At 43.7% G+C, this 12,536-nt stretch overlaps 1 long non-coding RNA gene across 1 annotated transcript in view; it reads right to left on the minus strand.

Moving 5' to 3' along the window:
- LOC140600616 (uncharacterized) overlaps positions 1-12,536 on the minus strand; it is a 487,558-nt gene that overhangs the window by 461,860 nt on the left and 13,162 nt on the right. The gene's annotated exons all lie outside the window — the stretch shown is intronic.

Raw genomic sequence — 12,536 nt, forward strand, 5'->3', positions numbered from 1 at the left:
ACTCGGAAAGTTCATCTTGGTGGTCATTCACTGACAGCCATGAGTGACTTTTGATTAAAACTGTGAAATGATGATGTCTAAGGTGTTGACAGAGTTTTCTGACAGCAAAGTGTGGGATGGCCTGGGCGATGGGGCAAAGGCCTGTTTCAAAGAAATTATAAACATCCCCAGGTTTGAAGGAAGGCAGTGGTGGTGGTAGTGAAAGTGTTCCGAAGAGAAGTATTATCAGAGAAGTATATTTATGGGATTAAGTTAATGGGAAATTTAGAAGAAAATTATGAAAGATGACTCCCAGGTGTTATTGTTAATGGGTGCTGGGGAAAGAGAACAGATTTCTGTTAGAAGAAGATGAGTCCGGGCATGTTGAATGTGGTAATAGTGGAACATCTTGAACAGTTAGTGGAAATGCAGCTCCAGGCCTGTGCCACTGAGCAGACTGAGACCTTGAGTTCAGTTCAGGACAACAGGTGTTTGCTGAGTGGATAAGGATGAAAGAGGATTGGAGGAGAAAAGAGAAAATGTACCAGGGATGATGGGGAACCCCTTTATAGGGTTTATTTTGGTATTTACAAAGGAGAAAGGATGTCATACACAATTGGAACCCAAATAAAAGGGGAGAGTGGGCCACAATTTAACTCCCTGCCACCAGGATAGCTGGCATTAGGCCCACTGTCTCAGTATAGCCTACCCCTCGATATTCATTTTCTTTGCTCAATATTTTTCATTTTTATGAGCTCTTCAAAGCTGTTGAGAAGCAATTTCTGTACTCCTCTCAAGAGACTCCACCTCACCTGCTGTTCAGCTCTGGACCAAAGCTAGCAATCTGGTTATGGAGAAGGCAGTTATTGTGGCAGTGATGTCAAAAGATGTGGTGATTTGGAGGAACCTGGGTGGTGCAGTCAGTTAAGCATCTGATTCTTGGCTTCAGCTCAGGTTGTGATCTCAGCATCATGAGATCAAGCCTTGAGTTGGGCTCCGCACTCAGTTGCAGTCTGCGTAAGACTTTCTGTCGCTCCCTGCCACGTGTGCTCTCTCTCTAATAAGTAAATCTTAAAAAGAAAGAAAAGAGATGTGGTGATTTCTACTGGCCCTTGTCTAGCTGCTATCCTCTTCCTCTCTCTCCTTTCTTTCCTATTTCTTGCTCAAGAAATTCCCACTGAATGTAAGTATATCATCCATTAGACTTTCATTAGGACACTTATCATCTTTTCAGTCTTCAAAACCCTCCTTTATTTTTTTATTTATTTTTTTAAATTTTTATTTATTTATGAGAGAGAGAGAGAGAGAGAGAGAGGCAGAGACATAGGCAGAGGGAGAAGCAGGCTCCATGCACCGGGAGCCTGATGTGGGATTTGATCCCGGGTCTCCAGGACCGCGCCCTGGGCCAAAGGCAGGCGCCAAACCGCTGTGCCACCCAGGGATCCCCAAAACCCTCCTTTAAAGGCCAAGACTCATGGCAGTGTTACATTAATCTCTTGGCTATCACCCTCACCTTTGGGTCGGGGTTTGGTTGACAGTGTGGTTGGCAGCAAGGCACTGCCAGGTTGAACACAGAACAGTTTCTGGAGCTACTGGGTCTCAGAGGGAAAGAGGCTGAAAGGAGAGAAGAATGGGTGTCAGAGTGAATACCCTGGAGTCAGATCCCTAAATCCAAATCCCACCGTCAGTTTTTACTTACCAAAGGACCCCTGGTAATTTTGAAAAGAAAAGACTTCACTTTCTAAGTCTCAATTCCCTCACCCATAAAATGTAATAATAGCACTCATCTTAGGACAATATATAGCTTATATGGAGTGCTTATAACATGCCAGGCACATTTCCAAGTACAAAGCCTATAGGGTATACCTGACACTCTTCCTGTACTCATAGGTTGCTGTGAAGATTAAATGAGATTCTATGAACGAAGAGCCCCCAGTAAATGTTTGCTGTACATGTGAGTTGTTATTTTTGTCAGTGCTTTCCTGGATATTTCATCCCTTGGCTTACTGGATCTCTCCTGCTCCACTTACTAGATCTTGGCCCTGAAATCCCGCTTCACCAGATCCTTTTTTCCTGATGTCCACCCAAAGTCCCTGATGGTGTTCACAGGAGAATTAGATAATCAGAGCATTCAGTGGTTTATCTGTGTGAGCCTGCAGGCCTTGTCTACCTGCATATTATATCAGGCCAGGGAATTCTGTGTCAGAAATTTAACTTCACTTGAACCCCCCTCTCTGTTTTATAGGTGAAGTCTTCTTTTTCTGTCTTTTTCTATCTGTGTATTCTTGTTGAATAAATAGTCTTCTCAATTAGAAAGCAACTCTATTCCTCCCATTGGTGCCTCTTAAGACCCCCTCTGTGAAGTTGGCTCTTCCCTTCCTACTGGGATGGAATCTCTAATAGCATATGCTAGACTTTGAGGATCATGCTTAGACAACAAGCTCTCTAGTCACTTCTATTTATTCTAAACAATTTTATTTCACTAACCAGAAGGTATATTTCCCTGAACATTGGATTTCCTTCTCTTTTCCTCTTGGGACCGGAAAGGAGAGCATCTTCTCTATTTGCTTTTTGGAGTTTCTCCTCTTCCTTCATTCGTCCAACTGCCCCTGGTTTCACGAAAGGGAAGAGACAGAAAAGACAGGAAAGTTCTTACCTGAATGATACTGTTCTGGTGTCCTGATACTTAGGAGCTTTCTGGGTTTGGCAGGTGGTTGAAGCTGATCTTTTCTCTTGTGGGGAGTTTGAATGTGTTCTTCAGGGGACCCTGTCACCCCTCACTGGGGTGCTGAGCACAGTGCCTACTATATATAGTATAGCTCTTACAGTGCTTAGGCATTTGGCAGCTCCCTTTCTGCTTCTCTCTGCTGCAATTACCTCTCCTCCAGGCAGCCCTCTTGGATAGGATTTCACACAGCTCAGAGAGCCAGCTCTCACCCTCTTTCAGGCTGTATGTGGCCCATGGAAAACACTCATAATCCTCCCCCTTTCTTTGTTCAATGACTGTTAGTGATTTAAAAAAAAATATTTTATTTATTTATTCATGAGAGACACACAGAGAGAGGCAGAGACACAGGCAGAGGGAGAACCAGGCTCCCTGTGGGGAGCCTGATGCGGAACTTGATCCCAGGACCCCAGGATCACCTGAGCTGAAGGCAGAGCTCAACCACTGCACCATCCAGGTGCCCTGTTAGTGATGTTTTCCTGATGTTTATGCATTTTTGCTCATTCACTGTGTATGAAGCAAGATAAGTTCTATGACATCTTCATGGACATGGTTCCATATTGATCCAGTTTGAGCTTACTGCAGTAGTTGACACTCTTATGTTCTCTTTTTCACCCCTCTCACCTTGGATTCCTTTAATACCTGGATAGTGGCCCATTTCTCTGGCCTCATCTACCCTCCTTCATGAGTTCTTCCTCCTCTGCTCAAACCTTTCAACTTTACCTGGCCTCATTCACCTGACATATGGCTGCTGACTTTGTCTACCACTGTTTTCTCTCCAAAGCCCACACTCTTCCATTTTCTCCAGGGCTAAATGTTTCTCCAGGGTTAACATTCACTGGGTGTCCTTTGGCATTGCAAACTGATCTCACAAAATCAGAATTTGTCACCTTCCATATCTTTTCTTATTTGATGTCTTTGTGCATTCTAACTCTGCAAGGCGTGTTCCCATATGCACCATATGTAAGACATCCAGGTCAGAAACCCAAGATACCCAACCTCCTGCTTCCCACTCAGCCCTACGCCAAACATGTTAGCAGCATCTGCAATTCTATCTCCCAACCCACAGGCTCATGACCCAGGCTGGTGTTGGGAGCCACAGTGCACACCTCTCTTCTCACATCCCCCCATCATCTTCATGGTAACTGCAGGTGTTTCATTGAACTTGTCATTGTCACAGGTCACTCAAAGCGCCCTAGCTCTAATTCATCCTCCACATCACCCTTAACTAAATTTAGAAGACAAATCCCAATTTTACCATCAAATTGAAGACAAGACCCAAGGGTCTCAAAATTTGGGTCTACAAAATTCTTTCAGATGTTTTATACTTTTGTCATAGATTCTGTAGGTAAACTACTTGTGGTTCCCAAAACGTCCTGGGCTTTTTTGACTCTGTGCTTTTTCTCTGCCAGTCACATTCTCCTTCCTTCCTTTTCTCTCCTCCTACTTCTGCTTCTCTCCTTGAGCTTCTAGGACATTTTGTCCTGGGCACTATTTATCTGATCCTCCCAGGCTGTTAGTTGAGACCTGAAGAGTGTTGGGGGGCCTTTCCTTCATTTCTGCTGTGATGGGACCTCTCTCACACTCCTAAACAGAAGCTCTTCATTGGTGGGCTGAGAATTCACAGTGGGACCAATAACCACGAGGGACCTAGAGGGAAGGGGAGTGGCACTGCCTGCTTACACATTTTTTTACCCTTTGTGACTGCCATCTGTCCACTGGAGTTATGCACAATCACGGGAACCACCAACGCCACTTCTGCCAGAAATTCAATTCAGAACATGGATCCTGTGCCTCCCTCCTGGAGCTGCTTATCATTGTGTCGGTCCTATCAGATCCACTCCTTATAGTTGGAGGAATATCATCATCTGAAATGCCCGAAGATGAGAGAGATGAAAATGGGGCAGAACCAGGACATAGGATCATGTAAAAAATGCTTTTAAAAAAAGGACTAGGGGATGCCTGAGTGGTTCATCTGAACGTCTGCCTTTAGCTCAGGGCATGATCCCGGGGTTCTGGGATCGAGTCTCACATGAGGCTCCCTGCAGGGAGCCTGCTTCTCCCTCTGCCTGTGTCTCTGCCTCTCTCTGTGTGTCTCTCATGAATAAATAAATAAGATCTTTAAAAAATTTTTTAAAAAAGGACTAGGAACCTGAGGAAGAGAATATTTGGGAGGGCAAGAAACTATTTATAGATATAGAATTATAGATATAGAATATTTATAGAATGTGTGTTAATTTTCTATTGCTGCATAACGAATCACACAAACAGCAGCTTAATCAAGACATACTTATTATCTCATGATGTCCTTGGATCTGAGGTATAGGCCGGAGTCCTCTGCTCAGGGTCTCACTAGGCTCCTGGGTTCCTTTCTGGAGCTTGGGTCCTCTTCCAGACTCACTGGGTTGTTGGCTGGATTCAGGTTCTTCCAGATGTAGGACTGAAGTCCTCAGCTGCCAGAAGCTACCTATAGCCCCCTGCCACCTGGCAGTCTCCATTACAGTGCTGCTGAATTGATCAGCCACTGACTGGTGCCAACCAATGGTAACTGGTAACACTGCTATGGGGAGGGCAGCAAAGCCTGGATTTGTGTGTTTTGGGTGTAAATCCTGGACAATATCAAGCTATCAATGGTTAACTACAGGCTTCCAAAATTTCTGAATATTTAACAGAAAATGTGATACTCCTGAGTATCATCTCTAGCAGGCCACTAGACCTAGTCTAGGCCCCCAGGGCTCATGAATCAAGTGCCCTTTATGCCCCCACCCCTTGTCTCATCCTCTCACCTCCTTTATCCTTCAAAAATTTTAAGCAGGGGGAATGAAGTTTCTTTTAGTTTCCTTTTTGCTGTAACAGATTACCATGAACGCAATGGTTTAAAACAACACAATTTTATTATCTTAGAGTTCTAGAAGTCAGAGTCTAAAATTAAGATGTTGGCAGGGCTGTATTACTTTTGGAGCTTTCAAAGGAAAATCTGTTTCCTTGCATTGTCTAGCTTCAAGAGGATGCCTGAATTCCTTGGCCCATTTCCCCTTGTTCACATCACTCCAATATCTTGCTCTTCTCATTACATCTACTATGACTCACTCTGATCCTCCTCCCTCCCTCTTACGAGGACCCTTGTGAGTACATTGGGCTCACCTGGATAATCCAGGATGCTTTCCTTATCTCCATACCCTTCACTGAATCCCATCTACAAAATCCGTTTTACCCTGTAAGGTAACATATCCACAAATTCCTGGGATTTATGTGTGGACATCTTTGGAAGACATCATTCAGCCATTCAGTCACAAGGTTATATTCATCCACAAACATACATCATTTAGAGTTCTGGTGGTGGTTCTATTTTCTTATGTCCCCTACAAAGTTGTTTTTTTTTTTTTTAAGATTTTTATTTATTTATCCATGAGAGACAGAGAGAGAGAGAGAGAGAGAGAGAGGCAGAGACACAGGCAGAGGGAGAAGCAGGCTCCACGGAGGGAGCCTGACGTGGGACTCCATCCCGGGTCTCCAGGATCACACCCTGGGCTGAAAGTGGCGCTAAACCGCTGGGCCACCAGGGATGCCCCCCTACAAAGTTTTATGCCTTATATTTGCGTCTCCCTAAATACATAGAAAGAAAAGCAGCTGTTATATAGCACCACTCACTATGGGCATCCACTTTTTGATGCTTCAGGAAAGTTTTAAAATTACCGTGTTTCTTTTTTTTATTTAAAGATTTTATTTATTTATTCATGAGAGACACAGAGAGAAAGAGAGGCAGAGACACAGGCAGAGGGAGAAGCAGGCTCCATGGAGGGAGCCTGACGTGGAACTCGATCCCGGGTCTCCAGGATCACGCCCTGGGCCGAAGGCAGGCGCTAAACCACTGAACCACCCGGGTCGCCCCAATTACCGTGTTTCTTTTCTTTTAACCATTCTTGTATTAGAATGAACCGCACAATATCCAACGTGGGGGAGGTGTTTGATCACAATCACAATCATCAAATCCTTTGAGCTCTGAGCTTTCAATCACAAATGCATGCCTTATAACTGTACACAATAGAGGTCACATGCTGTTTTGAAGCTTTTCTGTTCATTTAACATTGTAGCTGAAGGATGGTATAATAATCTAAATATAATTCAAGGGGAATATTTCCACTTCCCTGAAGGTTCTGTTGACCCTACAGCTCCTCAGTTGTCCCATCAATCCACCGCCAAAGCTCCCTACCTCCTCTCCCTAGAGCAGACTTCCTCTGGGAAGAAGGCTGAGGAGCTGAGGGTAGAGCCCATTTTTGGGGCTAATCAGTTGCATTTGGATACTGAATGGTGGGTATTTCCAAGGGGAAGGAATTCCTCCCCCTTTTCTTGTGCCCTGTTTTCTTGCATAAGCCATTACTCCCTTTCCTATAACTCCTGTCATTCCCCAACTTCCCAAACCCTGTCTATATCTATGATGGTCTGCGTATTAACTGAACAAAAGTCAAGATTCCTCAGGGATAATATTTTTAATGGATCACACAGAGAGGCAGGGACATGACTCCAGTGGGACAGGGGAAGGGGCTGCAGAGCCAGGGGTTGGTCCCAGGAAGCGTCGACCTAGCCATGAGAGATGGAGTAGGGAGGCGTAGGGAAGGTAGGTGGCTTCAACAACTGCTCTGTGGCATGTAGAAGAGGAGAGTGTCTTCTCATGTGAATTTTAAGATAATTTAGGAGAATTCTGTTTTCCTTTGTGAAACCTAAAGAAAAGCTAATGTTTTCTTTCTTTTGTGGGATTCTTCTTCAGCTTCCGGAGGTAGAAGTTGTCATGGTGAGACCAACGGCATTGTGAAGAGAGGGTGCTGTGGTGGAAGAATGACCCACTGTAGATGATGGTAGTCAGAGAAGCACACACCTGTCCAAGCTCCAAGGAAGGCCCTGAGAACATCACATCCAGCCAACGTCTGCTGTCTGGGGTAGATGGGAAAAGCTGGTAGATAAACCGTGGTTTCATGATTCACCTTGAATTTGGAGAAGTAGCCTCTTCTGGGACCATATATGGTTTCATGTTATTAGGTGAAAAGAGAATCTACAGTGAGAGGAAAGAGAATCCATCTGCTTCATGACCAGGTTGAGGAGGGTGGCTTCAGAGGAGTCACTTCTGCTTTGACAGGTATTCTTGGCAAGGGGGAGGCTGCACAGGATAACACTTCTGCTGGCTAGGGGGTGGAAGACATGGCTCAGGCCCCTTGGGAGGGCAGGGCACAGGGACTTGGGAAGGGTAGGGCACAGGGACGTGGGGAGGACAGAGCTCAGTGACCTGGGGAGGGGGCTGGCAAGGGATTTTGCATTGTTGTTGCTGAAAAGACATCTTTCTTAGTTGAAGAGAATCTGTAAGAAAGAGGAAATACTTTTTTTTTGTTGTGTTCGTTTTCTTTTTTTGTTGGTACCGCCTCAAATTACCACAATCCTATTCTCAGGGACAACCTTCCTGTCAAACTTTCTGGAACATTTGTCAAGTCATAGGACCAAGCATGGGTAGCAGCTTCCAAATAAGAAAATACTTTAGGACTATAGGACTCCTGGTCTATGGCACTCGAAGTCTAGTGCCTAACTTAGGGGAAGGGGCCAGCAGGTCTAGCATCAACAATATAACCAAGTGTGAAATCAAGAAACTGGGAACATAGGTCAGATAGACTTGGCTGTTGACCCCTTGTTGCCAACTTAGACTAGCTGTGTGAGGAGGAATAAACCAACTACCTTTGTTTTTCCTCTCCAGAGCTCCTTCTGGTCACAGTCTTGGACAAGGTCAAGGGTCTGACCTAAGGATAGGCTCCTTTCTATGGCCCGTACCTAACCCTTTATCTCTTCCATATTATTTTGTTCTGAGCATCCTGTCCTGCTTAGCTCACTCAGTGATGATGTTTGAGGGGTGTATTATAGCCTCCCCTGCCCCCGACTTCATTGTCCAAAGCAAGCAAGCTGTAAGCAAGAGCCATCTTGCAGCTTAACATCCAAATCCTGGAATATAGGAATATTAGCATACAATCTTAGTTTAGTTAAGTTTTGTTTTAACTTAAGGGTTTCACCCAAGCCTACTTTCTTACTTAGCCTGTAATTTTACCCAAACTAAGGAAAATGAAGGAGTGCTAGATTGAAAATTGGGATGTCCACTGTCTAGTTTGTCCTGACTTTCCACATCCTTCCTCTAGGACTTTGGGAAGGTCATTTAACATTTATAGCATGCATTTTTCTCACTGAATCATGTTATATTACAATGAATGGTATCCAAATTTCTCAAAGAAAATCATTCTATATATTCTATTTGTGAATCCACATGTCTATCCATTAACTCACCCATCCTTATCAATACTAACTTCCATTTCCCATCACACCCACTGAGAAATCCAAGTCAGGGTCCACATTCAGCATCCACTGCGGCCCCTAGAAGGCCTTGGGAGGTACGAGGTGCCTCCCCGGGTGGCTGAGCCACTTCACTCACCTGCCTCTCCAAGTGCACCTGTCCTGCAAGGATAGATCCAAATTGGCTGAGGAGGGTCCAGCCCTGGCCCTTTTATTGTGGTGTCAGCCCTGCCTGGGAGAACACCTGCGATTCCTCCTAACTTCCTGGTTCTAGGTGTAGCTCTTCAGTTCCTAGAAACCCTTGTCAAACTCCTTCTCTATCCAGAAAATCCTACTTTGGCTCTTCCTGGTGATTAATGACATATCCTTCTCCTTAAGAAGGATAGCCTAGGCTGAGTCAGTCCGTGGCCACCCCCTCAGGCTCCAGCAGGGCAGTTTGTTTGAATGTGGAAACCCGCAGTGAAGGGTCATGAGAGGGGTGGACTCTTTGAAGCTGAGCTGTACTATCCAATTTCTTTCAGCCCTCCATCCCCCATGCTTCTTTTGTGTGACCAAGATTCCCTATTTTTTATTTGTAAAAAATTTTAATCAGTATATTTGACATACGTTATATTAGTTTCAGGTGTACAACATAATGATTCAACAATTTTATACATTACACAATGCTCACCAGGGAAAGTGTAGTCACTGTCTGTCACCACACACACTTATTATGATATTGACTATATCCCCATGACTTGTTTATTTTATACTTGGAAGTTTGTAGGTCTTCATCTCCTTCATCTTTTTGGCCATCCCCTCTGGTAACCACAAATTTGTTCTCTGTATTTATGAGTTCCTTTCCCTTTTTAGTTGTTGTTTGTTCATTTGTTTTGTTTTTTAAGATTCTACATATAAGTGAAATCATATGGTTTTTGCATTTCTTTGTCTGACTTATTTCACTTAGCATAATGCCCTCTAGGTTCATCCATGCTGTCCCCAAATGGCAAGATCTCATCCTTTCTGATGACTGAGTAATATCCCATTGTGTATATATACCATATCTTCTTTATTCATTCCAAAGTTCCCTTTAAGTCTTGTGCCAAACATCTTCCTCTCTACTTTTTATTTTGGGTAGATGTATTATTCAGGAGTTTCTAGAGAAACAGAAACAATAAGATGTGCATATATATATCTTTTAAAGACATTGGCTTGTGTGACTGTGAAGTCTTGGCAAGTTCAAAATGCGCAGGCAGGGTGGAGATGTAGGGAAGAGTTTGTACTTCAAGTTCAAAAACAGTTTGCTAACAGAATTCCCTTGGGGGAGGTCAGTCTTTTTTCTATGAGGCCCACCTACATTATGTAGACTGATCTGTTTTACTCAAAGACTATGGAGTTAAATATTAATCCTATCTTAAAAACTATATGCCTAGAAGCATATAGAATAATGCTTAACAAAATATCTGGGTACCGTGGCCCAGCCAAATAGACAGAAAAATTAATCACAGCAGTTAAAATCAGATAATCCTTAATCCCACTAGCAGCTTGAAAAACACGCACACACACTCATAAACTCGGAGATGTACACATGCAAATACACACTCAAATGCACATGCACACATGTTTATATATGAGCATGCAGGCACACTACACATATACAACACACACACGCTATAAATTCCAGGGCAAAGCCTAATGTGATAGAAGGTGGGAGTCAAAGATTCCTGAACAGAATTTATGATTTTGGTGAGTGATTTAGGGTTTACTTCCCTTTCTCTTGAAATACCTGATAGCTCTGCTCTCAACTAGCAGGTATGCACACAAAACCATTTGCTGCTCACTGGGTTCCTCACCAGCACGTTTGCCTCTGTGTCCAGAGAAGTTAGTTAGAGAGAGCCCTCACCGCCTATCTCCTGGTCTTCTATAATAGGACCTGAGGAGCAAAATCAGTCGCAGAATTAAAGTGAAATAAGTCAGTCAGAGAAAGACGATTATCATCTGATTTCACTCATATGTGGAAATTAAGAAATAAAACAGAGGATCATAGAGGAAGGGAAGGAAAAATAAAACAAGATGAAATCAGAGAGGGGGACAAACCATAAGAGACTCTTAATCATAGGAAACAAATGGAGGGTTGCTGGAGAGGAGGTGAGGGATTATGGGGCAGTAAGAGGGCACTTGATGTAATGAGCTCTGGATGTTATATACAACTGATGAATCATTGAACTCTACCTCTGAAACTAATACACTATATGTTAATTAATTAAATTTAAATAAAAAGTTAAACATCATATTAAAAAATAAAGCATAGAACACTCCTTAGTTACATAAAAATCCTTCAGGTTTTCATACTGCCCACTAACAAAGCCTTCACTGCTGGCCCACAGCTGTTTAACGTTACTCTACATCACTTCCCCACCAGGTAAGAAAGTGGCTCCTCCTTCAGCCCCTGAGCCAGTTAAGAACAAACCCAGTCGTATGTGGAGCTGTCACTCCCACTGGCTTTCTTGAAACTGAAACCCAAATGGAGAGACTCAGACTGCAGCCTAGAAGGGTACGTGTCATTACGTCACTTCAAGGGTGAATAGAAACCTGCAGACACCATGTGTAAGGTTCTAGTGGAGGAAGTTGGGCTCAAAGGAATCTGTGTGCGGGAAACTCATACATAACCACCCCCTTTTCTCCTTAATAAATATTTGAGGAATTAATAAATATTTGCAGACCAGACCATCTCTTGACTTACTCTTGGCCAGATTGAAATGGTAAAAACTAACATTGGTCCCCTCTTCAGGATTTAATATTGCCGAGGCCTGGAACAGGCCACCACAAGAAGGAGACGTGGGGGTTTTCGGGAGTGTAGCCCCCAGATTTTGCCATCTGCACTCACACTGGGCCCATGGTGTGAGATGGATATTCAGGCCCAAGATGGAACTGCTTTTGCGGGCCGGGCCACACCAACACACAGAAACTGATCATCTGTGTGTCCCTGTCAATGTTCTTCTAGACCAGAAAGAGCATCTCCAGAGAAAGAGCCAACCTCCAAATGCCACGTCAACTCTGGGCTCTATACTTATTTCCTTGTTCCACTTTCATTTTCTATTTTTCTCTTCCTTGTTCCTTATTCTTTACCCTGTAAAATCTTCCTGTCCTCTGCCCCATTTTGCAATTCCCTGGACCCTTGGGAGCAGAGACTGCCTATTTGATGAATGATTAAAGTTTGTGTATATCACCTAATTTGCCTTTAATCCCTTTTAGCAACATGTATCTATTTTGACTCTTCTCTGAAATTGCTGTATAATCAACAAGCATCCACTGATGACTACTGTGAGCTGGGTTAGGGTCTCACACTGGCACATGAAGAAGAGCAGGAGATTCCATGGATATATGCCAAAGAGAGAGATTCCTGTGCCTTTCAAGTGTTTGAAGTGGCCAATCTCTGTGATACCTCCAGACAAGAAAGTTTGCCTTTTCATTTCTAATTTAGGTGGTGATAGTGTTGGGGGTGGGGGTGGGGGTGGGGGTGGGGTTG

This window comes from Canis lupus, chromosome 12 (genome assembly GCF_048164855.1).
Source record: "Canis lupus baileyi chromosome 12, mCanLup2.hap1, whole genome shotgun sequence".
NCBI lineage: Eukaryota > Metazoa > Chordata > Mammalia > Carnivora > Canidae > Canis > Canis lupus.